Raw genomic sequence first — 13,065 nt, 5'->3', positions numbered from 1 at the left:
ACTTTGCTGCAATTCCCCTTATTTGCAGTCTTCTGCTAACGTTCGAATCACTAAACTGTTGAATAAATTAATCCAATATTTAATAATGCAAAATGGTCTTTATTAAAGTAATTCACAATAACACTTATAACTCGCAACTAATAGCTTGCTTAAATGAAATTGATAATACTGCTATTGCTCGCTAGGTAGCGTCTTAAATCCAATTGATCCTCACGCCTCTACTGTTGCTGCCTTTTATAGTGTTTGGTTTCCTCGTTGACATTTCTAGGCGGTTCTGTTCTAGAATCTACTAGTTGGTTATCTATATATATAAAATAGGATGTATGTATGTATGTATGTTTGTATGTTTGTATGAGGCTTATGGACTCCGCAACTACCACGCCGATTTTATTCAAATTTTCAGGATAACTTAGTAGGAACCCGGAGAGTACTTGTGAAAAGTTTTTTTTCCGGGAAGTGGACCAGGGACCAATCTATTCTAAACTATCATATATATGGCTCGATTTGTCTGAAATTTGGTATGTAGGTAGCGTTATATCTGGAATAAAATTTCGGATAATTTTTCTTCTAGGAAGTGGACCAGGATACAGGGTCTCGAGATATAGGCCAAAACGTGGACCCGGCACCCCTAGAATGCGTTTATACAATATGGAAATCAGATGAAAGCTGTTGATGAGTGCTTTAATACAGGGTAGTTTTCATACCCGTTGGGGACTAGGGTCACGATATATAGGCCAAAACATGGACCCGGATACTCCTAGAATGTTTGTGTATTTTTGATATCAAATGAAAGCTGTTGCTGAGAACTTTTAAGTAATTTTTATTGTGATATTCGATTTAGTCTCATCAACCTGGGAAAACTGATAAATATGCATGCGAAGCCGCAATAAAGATATAAATTAATAATACCCACATACCTATTTACATATGTCGTATTCGAATTGCCTGAAATTTGGTATATAAATTTGCCTATATTAGTATGCTTTTTTCCTGGAAGTAGACTAGAGACGGTGGGACTGGAATTAGGACTGGGACGGAGACTGAGGCTCGGAGTGGGACTGGGACTGAGACTCGGAATGGGACTGGAACAAAATACATATCACCCTCTGGGACTGGCAATAAGATATGAAGAAGAATGAGAAAAACTTGAGAGAAGAGAAAAGAGAGAAAGAGAAGGAGACTGAGAAAGAGATAGAATGAGACGAAGATGGAGATAGATGAAGCAAAAAATACGGAGGGAGGAGTGAATACAAAGATTATGAAAAAGTGAAGAGGGGCGAGGGCAGAGTTAGACGGAAAAAGCTTATTAAAATTTATGCAGATATACCAAATTTAGGGCAGAACAACGTCTGCCGGGTCTGCTAGTCTGCTATAAGTTTCTCAGCTATAACTACAGATGCACAATTTTTATAGCTTCTCTCACATGCGCGTGTATTTGTGAGCGCCACTTCCACAATTATAATTGCATATCTCAGATAAGATATCTGCATGTGTTTGTGCGTTGCTTCTCCGCTGCGTGTACGTATATATGTGTAGACATCATGATTAATTTGGTTATGTGCATACAAGTCGCTGCTTAGCATCGCTTAGAGATGACAGTACCCCTTAGTGTTGCTAATATTCGTAACAATATTATAAACTGCACTGTTTGTCCATGTACTGTGCTATACTGTACTCTACTGTACAATATTGAAATGTAGTGTACTATGCAATACCAAAGGTTATGTTCTGTACAATAAAGTAGCGTGCTTCACTCTACAATACTGGAATGTTCTATACTTGACAATCCGTATTGTACTGCAAAATAGCCTAATTTAATGAACCGTGCAGCACCATAATGTACCGTAATGTACTGTACTGAACCATACCAAAATAAACGGTTCTGTAAAAGTTCGTTATATACTGTGCGGTACAATCCCGAAATATATTGTAGTGTGCAATATCGAAATGGACTGTGGTATATAAGACCGCAATGTACTGTACAATATGGAAATGTCCTGCACAATACCGTACTAATCTCTAGAGTATAACAATTTACTGTATTGCACCATACCGTATTGATCTGTAATTACAATACCATTAAGTATTGCACTGCACCATACCGTAATGTGCTGTAATGTACCATACTGTGCCTCAATATAATCTCAAGCAACATAGAATATTGAACTGTTCTGCCGTGCAATATTCTGTACTGTACTGCACTGTTCTTCACTGAACTGCACTGCACCATACTGTTATTTATTATTATGTACTGTACTGTAACATTGATGACTTTACTGTCTGTACAAATTTTTACCATACTTAACTGCATTATACTGTACATTAAACCATTGAGTTATATGGGCTTTCACATAAATCTAGCCTTTAATAACATTGGGGCCGCTTTAAGTGCTACCACCCAAGTTGTATTCCTCTGACGAAAAATGTATACTACAAGATGCTTCCATAAGTACACTGAAGCGACTGATTGACCTCCTTACAACGCATAACGCTAACTTTTGCAGGTTGAATGCAACTCAATCTACAAAGCGGAATACGGCTACAAAAGGCCTTCCGTGATCTCGTTAGCTTTTTCTAAAAAAAATATCGGAACTAAGACACGTACAGCAAGGCAGACACGTACAGCAACGCAGACATCACTTACAATGGAGTTGCATTCAATAACGTTAAAACCGGGGACCAGATGCGGGATGCTTGTGCGAGGTGGATCTCGAGACTCAACAGTTGCATGAATTAGCTATATGACTAAGAGTAATCAACCATTTAGGTGTGAGCTCGGTATGTAGAAAGACCATATGAGATATTTCTCAGAGCTGTGTGCTCTTGCCTTTCTGTTGTTAGAAATGTGCTCCGGCCCAGGAAATCTTGGAATTCCTTAGAGTAAAAGGGAGAGTAGTTTCTGTTGTGGCCATTTTCTTGCCGAGATATCTCGGAGATAGCCCCACTGTCTTACAGATAGCTGGAGTCCAAGCGTTATTTTTATATTTCCCTTCGTTGGGTTTTAAAGGGAGTAATTTTAAGTGAAATGTATTTTCATGATAACATGCACAATAAAGATTCCGAAAGGGGATAAATATTTTTGAAAGTTCTATATGAGAACGACTGGTCTCAAGGCGAAAATCGAGCAAAAGAAATTCTAGGCGTCCAACTTGCTGCAGAAAAAACGGGGTGATAAAAAGGCCCCAGAGAGGCTAATTACCTTAGTTAACTGAAACTAAACAAATCTACAGTGAGAGCGCTAACTTAGCACTTATCACTTTGCCACTGCAAAGTTGGTTTGAAGACGACTCATAAGCTTCAACTGCAGAAACTTTATTGATAAGAAGAAAAAGAGAAGGAGATTCATAACTTTTTCACCGATGTCCTCAACTATACATGAGAAAGAGTGGGGAAGTGGATCGCGTTTTTAGAAAATTAAATGGAAACATGTACGGAATAAGGAAATGTTTGAGTGATATTATTCAAAGATTGAAATCTTAAAAATATAAATATGTACATACGTTTTTTTTTTTTTCATTGGGCGAATAGTTTACATAATCTTAAAAATTAAATATTATGAAATGGTAAAATCTGTATATTTTCCGGAAATTCCAAGTTTTTGTGTACATTAAATATATTTAAAGAATAATACTCAGATTATTTATTTGTGCACTACATTGTTGTTAAACACTACATAAAATATATACAAAGTCTTAAATTTAATTAATTACCACCAACAAAATCATAATTTGTTATGCATCCGGCAAATGTGTAAAATTTGTGGTAATTTTCGTCATTAAAAATTTAGCGAAATATACAAATTTAATAACAACAATGTTTATAAACAAATATGCACATGAATTTTATACCAAACTAGAAGACCCGGCAAACGTTGTCCTGCCCTAGATTTGGCCTATGTGCAAACATTTGAATAAGCTTTTTCCGTCTGACTCTGCCCTCCCCCTCTTCACTTTTTCCTAATCCTTTTATTCACTCCCTCCTCCTTCTTTTTCGCTTCATCTATCTCCATCTTCGTCTCATTCTATCTCTTTCTCAATCTCCTCCTCTCTTTTCTCTTCTCTCAACTCCTTCTCATTCTTCTGCATCCCTTTTCGCCTGTTCCAGGGGGATGTATATATTTTATTCCAGTCCAAGTCCCATTCCCACTCCGAGTCTCAGTACCAGCCCTAGTCCTAATCCCAGTCCCAGTCCGTCTCTGGATAATATATTACTCTGTACCAAAGCACTCATTAACAACTTTCATTTGATATCCATATTGCATAAACACTGTCTAGGCATTCACTGGGCCACGTTTTGGCCTATATCTCGAGACCCTGACCTGTAGTAACCACCGCGTGAGGTTTACGCAACTTGTGTGAAAGTTTGAGCAAAATCGACCGACGCATCTCTTCAAACACCGGCGACCAACTAACACACATTTTAGCATTTCTTTATATACATATAGGTTTTTATTTTTCACACTTCACTATATTATTAAAACGAAGTGCAGATTTTCGTTGCTTTTGAAATTCGGCTAAAAATTGCACATGGAACAACTAAAGACTCTCCTTATTAAAAAAAATTTCATAGTACCTCTAAATCGTGGGCCTCCTCAATAAAAAAAATTTGCAATAAAATAATTTGAAATGTTTTATGGTGAACCCCCAGGGGGGTTCCAGGGGGTGTGACACTAGCACCGGTGGGTCGGGCCTCCAAAGTTAGTGGGGGTCGGACATACATTTGGACTCGATTGGAGCACTCTAAATGGGTCAAAGTGGGATTTTTCAAAATTTGCCCCTACCCAAAAGTTCGACCCAAATTGGGGGACACCAGAATTCGTTTTAGAGGTATGGTTCCTTCGGCAAAGTTTCTTATTTTGATCCCTATAATACGATTTTCACAGAGCAATGAGCGATTTTTAAATCGACCCGCCCTAATATCCACACCACCTGAAAATATGAGTGACACTGCGTATACGTAACATTTTAATATTACGTATAAACAAATAAAAAAATTGCAATAAAATAATATTGCGACTATAAAGTGAGATATAACCTATCCTATATTTCAAGTTAGATCAAAACTATACACGGGGTGCAAAACAAATTCAAAATCAGTTCAGTAGTTTAGGAATCCATTGGCCTCAAACCTGTGACACGTGTTTTTTATATATTAAGATATTATTATTAATGTTTTTTTTAACGTTGTAGGATACCGAGAACAATTTACTTGTGCTACAAAACCATATGGTCGAGCACATAAAAGTTTCATGAGGACCCCTTTTTTATGGGACTTCTTTTATAGGATCTCGTTAGATAGTTATACATGACAAAATGTATGAAAACAAAATGCCTCAATCAGTTATGTTTTTTTATACGTTGTTCATATATTGAGAGAAGTATTTTTTCACCTAAGCAAAATTTATGTGCGTGGTTACAGGTGTTTCGGAGTGTATATGCCTGGGCATTTTAAGTCGGCTTAACCGCAAACGTGGAAAAAACTGATCTAGAATTATTTACTAAGAAGTATTAGGCCCCGTCAGACTACGCCTAACCTGGGAGAGGTAACCCTAAAAGACAGTTACAGTACGAACTCGCTAGGAGTCATCCCAGATAGTTAGTTGTCGTGGAAACTCCATTTGGAAGAGAGAGCAAAGAAAGCCTCCGTGGCATTTTACGCATGCACGAGGATGCAGGTATGCGCGTGGTGTCTATCCCCCACATTCTCCCATTGGATATTTATGGTAACTGTCAAGCCAATATTTTACTATATGATCTTTTTTTGGAAGGTAGCCACATATAACGCATTTATATCAAAAAACACTTATAAACAAAGGTTAGCTGTGGTCAGAATTCAAAAGTTGGATCTGGCCTAATTTCTAAACTAAAAAAAACTCACGAGCTTAGAAATAAAAAAAGGTCTAACTTTTGAACTCTGGCCACGGATTTGTTTTCAGCGACCCAAAATCCATATTAACTGATTTGTTTAGTCTGTTGAACATCCCACTTTTTACATGTGGGGCTGTATTATCTACATATCCTTATAGTTTTTTGGTATTCATACCTTATGTGTGGCTGTCTACCAAACAACGACTTCAGAGTAAAGTATTGGCTTAAACACTTCAAAACGGCAAAACCAGATAATCTGCAACAATCTTACAGCGTAATTCATCAAGAAGTGGTTTGGAGTGAAATTAAGTAAGTACTGGAGACTTGGCCCAGGCTGGACCATATTTCTATACTGGGTTTTCGGTAATAAAGTATTTGCTTGACAACTGCAAAAAAGCTTAAGGCCTCTGCGCAGCAGATAGTATGCAACAATCCTACACAGTACTTTATCAAGAAATGGTTTGCAGTGAAATTAAGCATTGGATAGGCGTCGCCCAGGTCGGAATATATACATATCTATACTGCGTTTTCTGTCATAAAGCGGCAGAAAGTAACGAAAAGGTAGTCGAGTTGAAAAAGGAGGGTACCCGATGAATTAATGGTAAACGTCACAATCCGTTTGAGAGAAATCATAAGGAGAAAAAAGTTGTATGCTATACATAAAGCAGGGAAGGCGTGGGCAGAAAGAAGCGTTGTGCGGCTCGTATCTCTAAAGAGAACAGCCACGATAGGCATACTTATATTATGCCTCCTCAGTAGCCGCAGGTTTAGAAAATGCGAGCTGGAGGAAGAAAGGGTTGAGCAGCTTTTGTGTTCATGTCAAAATCCAGCTATTATGGACGGCAACAATTAAGCTAGATCATAGAAAACTCATAGTATTTTCCAAGGCGACGGAATTATTCTAAAGCACAAGTCCTATTGCGTAATTGCAATTTTTATGTTTGGTCATCACACAAATTCCTGTAACACTATTGACAAATTCATTATGTGGTAGCTCTTTATCGACCGGCTAACTAAACCTAAACTATTTCTTCATTACTTGTTATCTAACTACTACGACAACTATTTCAATTTCAAAATAAATTAGTCTATCGCGGGTTCGAATCGAGCTCAAGGCCTAACAATAATTTTTTATCATTATTATTGTTATGATAAATTTTTTCTTAATTGAAACGAGCTTTGGCAGTTGTCAAAATTTTTTCTTTCTTCTATTCTAATTTGCGCCCAACGCTTTTATTTTATTGTCTGCTCAACGCCCTAGATTGATGACGAGTGTGATGACTTGTAACTAGGACTTGCCTAATTATTTTCTAGCTTTTCGTATTATTATTACTTCACGTAAGTATTGTTTTCAATAAAACCGTTTAACTTAAACATTTATTTTTTTATTATTTTATTAACTAGTACATATATATGGAACTGGTATTATCATCATTAGCAATGCATCACATCCACAAGGCTCTTATTCTGGAAGAACTGGAAATCAGATCACGGCGTAGATGACGAAATATTTAAGAAACCTGCCTAGATATTTTATTTTATCTTAGAAATATTTTGTTTAGATTTGTTTTTCCATTTCCAAGTTTCAGTGGTTGCTATGGCAACGTTAGACGACTTTCGAGCCAATTAGCAGCAGACCTTTTGTAGTTAACCAGAAGTGTTTACTTTTCGGAATCCCGTAAAATGATCAACTATTAATCAGCTTCTCTTGGCAATTGGTAACTTGTTCCTGCTGGGTGCTGACGTTATTATGGACTGACCGGCGATTTCCGAAGTTAAAAAAATAGTCGAGAAATGAGCTCTAACTCAAAAAGATATTTACAATTGATATTTCAATAAATAAGCTACAGGGTCTCGAAAATCTTCAGAAGACATAAACAGAGTTAAGAGCTAATGAAGGTCTCAATCAATGAAGATTAAGTTGCTTTTCCCCTGGCTACAAATGCACCAATAATTTTATGTTTCGAGCATGCCTTTCTTGCAATATGCTTGATATGTAGGTAAAGTCTCTAGTTCAAAGCTGGCGTAATTCTACTGCATTCTGAACCACTACTAATTCACCATCTATCTATCTTGCACGCTTTTAACTGGAGATGTCCTAGGTGTTGGAAATTGTCCCGGCTGCATTACCCTTTCCCTATTTCGGAACTAGTTTAATATTAAAACTGGTTTGACATTGGCACTTTTTCGACAGTTACGAATGGGCGTAAAAATTTACAGCTTATATCCAGTTCTTTTCTTGCTAAAACTTCGTTGGCTCCGAACCGGCCGAAATTCAACGTGTTACTTCTAGTACGATGTTATCCCCATTTTCGATAGTCCGACACCGAATCAGTTGTTGGGAAAATGCAAACTCTAACTCAATGTTCCTTAAAGCTGACAGTAGTTTTTTTTTTGCTCCTGGTCTCTTTCTCAAATATATGTGAAATATTAAATATGAAAATTTTAGTTGTTTATTTTATAACTGGAAACTAACGATATAGTTTTTTTTTTTTTTTTGCTTCTTGGAAGGATAAATGCTTTATGCACTGACCGGGATATTTAAGTCTCACTGCCAGACTCTCTAAGTGTTTAACATTACTTCGGTTACGGGTGCACGCTATGTGAGCTCCATGGGTACTCCCACGCTAATGGGCTAGGCATCCGTCTTCTCGTTTACTCGTTTACTCGTTTATATGCCTCACACACATATGTGCTGACCGTATCCCATTTGTCTCTTTAGTAGGCCATGCTTTTGATGACACTGCCCGACGATAGGTCCCCAAGTACCTGTTCTACTCTCCTTCGCTGATGGGATAAGTGCCAGCTTTAGAAGAAGACGTGGCGTACATCGTCTATTTTCCCAGAGTACAAGCAGCAGGGGTTATCAACCTTGCTCATTCTGTGCAGGTATTTGCGGAAGTAAGCGTGTACGGTTAGAAACTGGGTCAGGTAAAAGTCCACCTCTCCGTGTGATCGCTTCAACCATGGATTCATTTCAGGTATTAGTTCCCAAGTTCGCTTTTCTAAGCTGATGTTCCTCCGCTGCTCTTGCCAGCGTTGAATCGATTCCTCTCGCACCTGCATGAGAACAGCAGCTCTACACGATTTTGATCCGTTGTAGTATATTGCTTTTCTTTACTCAGCGAGAAGATATATCTGTATGGTTCAGGCAACGACCAGGACCGAGGCCCTGTTTGCAGCGCCCTCTGCGTTGGACCGAGGTGAACTAGTACTTATTTGATAATTTAGGTCCAGCCGAGCCAGACATTTTTACCACTAGTTAGTGACTTCCCTTCGGGGCCTCTGCAACAAATTTATAAGAACCTTCAATTGCTTATTTTGTTTTTTTTTTTTGTCGCACAGTGTATTTCGTTTTTAATGAAAAAGTAGCGGTGCACTATGGGGTATGATTAACATTAAAATTTTATTTGCTAATATAAATTTGTGGTTATGTATACATGTATGTGCATGTATGTGTATTTATAATTGTATGAACTTACTTATGTATGAATATTTATTGCAAATAATGTTTATGCGCTCACAAGCCACTAAAAAAATATGGCAGTAATTAATATAATATATTTTAATATTTTTTAGTACTTTTTTATTATTTCGTCAGAAATTTGTTACGTGATTTCTACACAAAGCACATTTTTATGGCCTTTTAATATAGATATTTTAATTTTATTTCTTAATTTTGATGTTTAAAATTGTGCAGAAATTTTACTTGTGCACACATTTCAAGATTTAGTTGCTGATATGCCAAACCGCACCCAAGAGGACTGATAACGTTCCCAATCTGATTTGAATAACTTTGTTATATTAAACGATATGAACCACATGATAATTAAACTAAAAAATCAGAACATAGATGCAACATTGGTGAAAACCTTACTGATTTAGATGTTACTATGGACCGGAATACATTACCAGCCCCTTACTGATCTGTTTAACCTCTCTTAAAAAAATGGCATTTTCCCGACGGCTTGGAAGGAATCTTATCTTATCCCACTCCATAAAAAAGGAAGCAAGTCTCTATTGAAAACTATCATGGAATAGCAAAGCTCTCCGCTATCCCTCAGCTTTTCGAAGCAATCGTTACCAATCACCTTACATTTTCGATTTCTACATTGATAGGTAGTTCTCAGCATGGCTTTTGTAGAGCCAAATCAACCACAACTAGTTTGCTTGAATTTACAACTCTCGCCTTTAATGGGTTTAGAAACAATCATCATACCGACGTTATATACACTGATTTCGGCCAAGCATTCGATAAAGTACGCCACTCATAACTTGTTTATAAACTCGAATTGCTTGGCTTTCAACCTGGCCTATCTAGCTGGATCTCCTCCTATCTTTGCGGTAGAACTCAAATAGTCCTTTCTAAAAACATTTGTTCGAATGTCATCGATATTCCCTCCGGTGTGCCTCAGGGCAGCCATCTTGGTCCTATTCTGTTTTTGCTCTTTATAAACGATATTTCCACAACTATAAAATATTCTAAAATTTTAATGTATGCCGACGACGTAAAACTTTTTAAGTCATACGCGTCGGCTGAAGAACGTTCTGTACTCCAGACAGATGTAAATTGTTTAGTTACTTGGTGTAATACGAATTTTATGCCTCTCAACATAGAAAATGTAAATTTATGTGTTTTTCACGTGGGAATGTTCAGCCAGCTTCCTACACAATTAATGGCCAAACTCTGGAAAGCGTTGATGTTTTAGTCGACTTGGGATTTACAACGAATTGGAAACTTAGTTTCAACCCTCATATTAATGCCACAGTCAATAAAGCAAGAGGAGTTTTAGCATTTGTGAAAAGATGGACAAAAGAGTTTAGTGATCCTTACGTTACAAAAACCCTTTTTACATCATTGGTGAGGTCAATATTAGAATATGGATCGATAATTTGGAATCCGCGTTATCAAGTTTATGTGGATAGACTAGAATCAATTCAAAAACAGTTTTTACTTTTCGCCTTGAGAAATCTTCAATGGGACCCTCAATATAATCTTCCTCCTTACACTAATCGGTTAAAACTAATAAATCTTCCTACCCTTGCAAGTCGTAGAGAAATGCTAGGTGCACAATTTATCGGTAGACTTTTAAGTGGATCGATTTCAAGTCCACTTCTTTTGAACGAAGTAAACTTCAATGTTCCATACCGAGTTTCAAGGCATTATAAACCTATAATTCTTAAACAATGCAGAATCAATTTCCAACTAAACGAACCTTTTTTGTGTGAAGATTATAACTCTCACTCGAGAATAATTGATGTTTCGGACTCGCTCTTTGCCATAAAAAAACGGTTCTATCTTCTCTTAATAATTAAAAAATTATAGTCATACTTTTAATCTATTGTATTTTGTGAATTTATATTTCTCAGCTGATGAGTTTCTCTGTAGCTGAGCGGGCTTAGATCTCGGCGCTTAAGAAGCCACTGTCGGTGCCCCCCATAAATTCAGAAAACAGAAATTCAGAAACACACTTTTTAAGAAAACTTTGGTCAGAACCCTTTTTTCAGAAAGACAAAATTCTGAAGTCGAAACTCAGAAGTCAAATTTCAGAAATTATTATTCAGAAGTGAAGTATCAGAAATCAAAATTAAGAAGTCAAATTTCAGAAGTCAAATTTCAAAAGCCAAATTTCAGAAGTCAAAGTTCAGAAGTCAAAATTCAGAAAGTAATCAGAATACAGAAAAAACATTAAATTTTCTCAAAATTCAGAAACGTTTATTTATTTGGAAGGTATTATGTATAAAGAAAAAGTATTGCAATGGCAAGCATGTAATTAATTAAATCATTTTCGCGTTCATCTTTTTCAAATGAATTTGCAATACTAAACAAACGCTGGTCGAAGTCTTTGTATTTTTTCTTGCGTTTTCGATATGGCTCACCTTCAACTGAAAATTTCTGTAGTTTTGTTTCTGTTATTGCCTGTTCGTTTTTTATTTAATTTATGAAATTAAATATGTTAGGGTGTATCCCAAATGCACTTCGAATGGCGTTGTGCCACCCTTCGATAGAATTATTTGTTTGGGCTTCACCCAAACGACTTCTTCCGACGTTGCTGTGTTCCAGGAAGTGGCAATCCAATATAAGTTACCTCGAAATAATTTAATAAGTTTTGCATTTCGGAATTGTATTCCTTCGTTATCCACATAAAATTCCAGTTAAGATGTCAATCCGAATGCATCGATCACCATTTCCTCTGGAACAAATGCAAGTGCTAATAAATATTTCAAATTCATCGCGAAAATTGAAAAAATTTGTATAACTCTTTTGCAGCCCTAATGATTGGATATATCTCGAAAAGTTTTTGGAAAAGTGGAAAAAACATCTATGAACCAATGCTTCTAATGCCTTCTCGAAATCCAACATCACATATTTAGGTTAAAATGAGTTTCTTTGTTCTAATAAAGTCTTCATTATGATATTATATGTTTCTTGTTTCTTGTTACATAAACCATTTAAACCTCCTGCAAATAATAGAATTTCAATAGAATCGAGAACTGTATTCAAATATATACATATAAAGGAAACACTTGCCATGCAATGTATATAATTGGGGAAAAAAGTGGAGGAACAACAGAAAATGTGCCGTCCATATGAATTGAGGAGCAACTTGCTAAAAATTTCAAATTTTCTTCTGTGGAAAAAATGATTAGCCTTTGATAATTTGGCCCACTGTCATATAGCAAAAATTGTTTTCCATCTATTGTTTTGATAAACTCATTTTCAAGAACGAGTTCTTTGAGATTATTAAGATTTTTTGGAACGAAATTTAGAGCACGTGTTCGCCTGACGGTGCGCATCATTTGATCGACTGAAGGGAGAATCGGTCTAACAGCTATATTTGCATTTGATATAATCTGTCCTACAATGTCTCTCGAGGTACGACACTCTTCAGTAGCCTTTCGTTTTAAGTATTTTGCCAATCAATAAAATTCCAATTTCCTAGCATCTGGTTCATGTAAATGTATGCCTGTAATCTTCATGTTGTCATTATTTTCAGCTGGTTCCACGCTTTTATATCGAATTAATCTGGCACCACAATTCGATTCACTTTTTTTACTAAAACATATTCACGAAAGTGAAAAAACTTCCAATTTTGTGAATTAGAATTAAGTTCTTACTTTCTACAGAAAAAATAATCTGTTTCATTATACGACCTATCGAATGTATATTCAAATCCATCTAAGAAAATTTACAATA

At 36.4% G+C, this 13,065-nt stretch overlaps 1 protein-coding gene across 1 annotated transcript in view; it reads right to left on the bottom strand.

Moving 5' to 3' along the window:
• The window catches only part of LOC137251369 (uncharacterized), a 156,090-nt gene that overhangs the window by 125,743 nt on the left and 17,282 nt on the right, over positions 1 to 13,065 (bottom strand). The gene's annotated exons all lie outside the window — the stretch shown is intronic.

Source organism: Eurosta solidaginis, chromosome 4 (genome assembly GCF_040869045.1).
Source record: "Eurosta solidaginis isolate ZX-2024a chromosome 4, ASM4086904v1, whole genome shotgun sequence".
Classification (NCBI taxonomy): Eukaryota; Metazoa; Arthropoda; class Insecta; order Diptera; family Tephritidae; genus Eurosta; species Eurosta solidaginis.
This window is presented reverse-complemented; position numbering and strand designations above follow the sequence as displayed.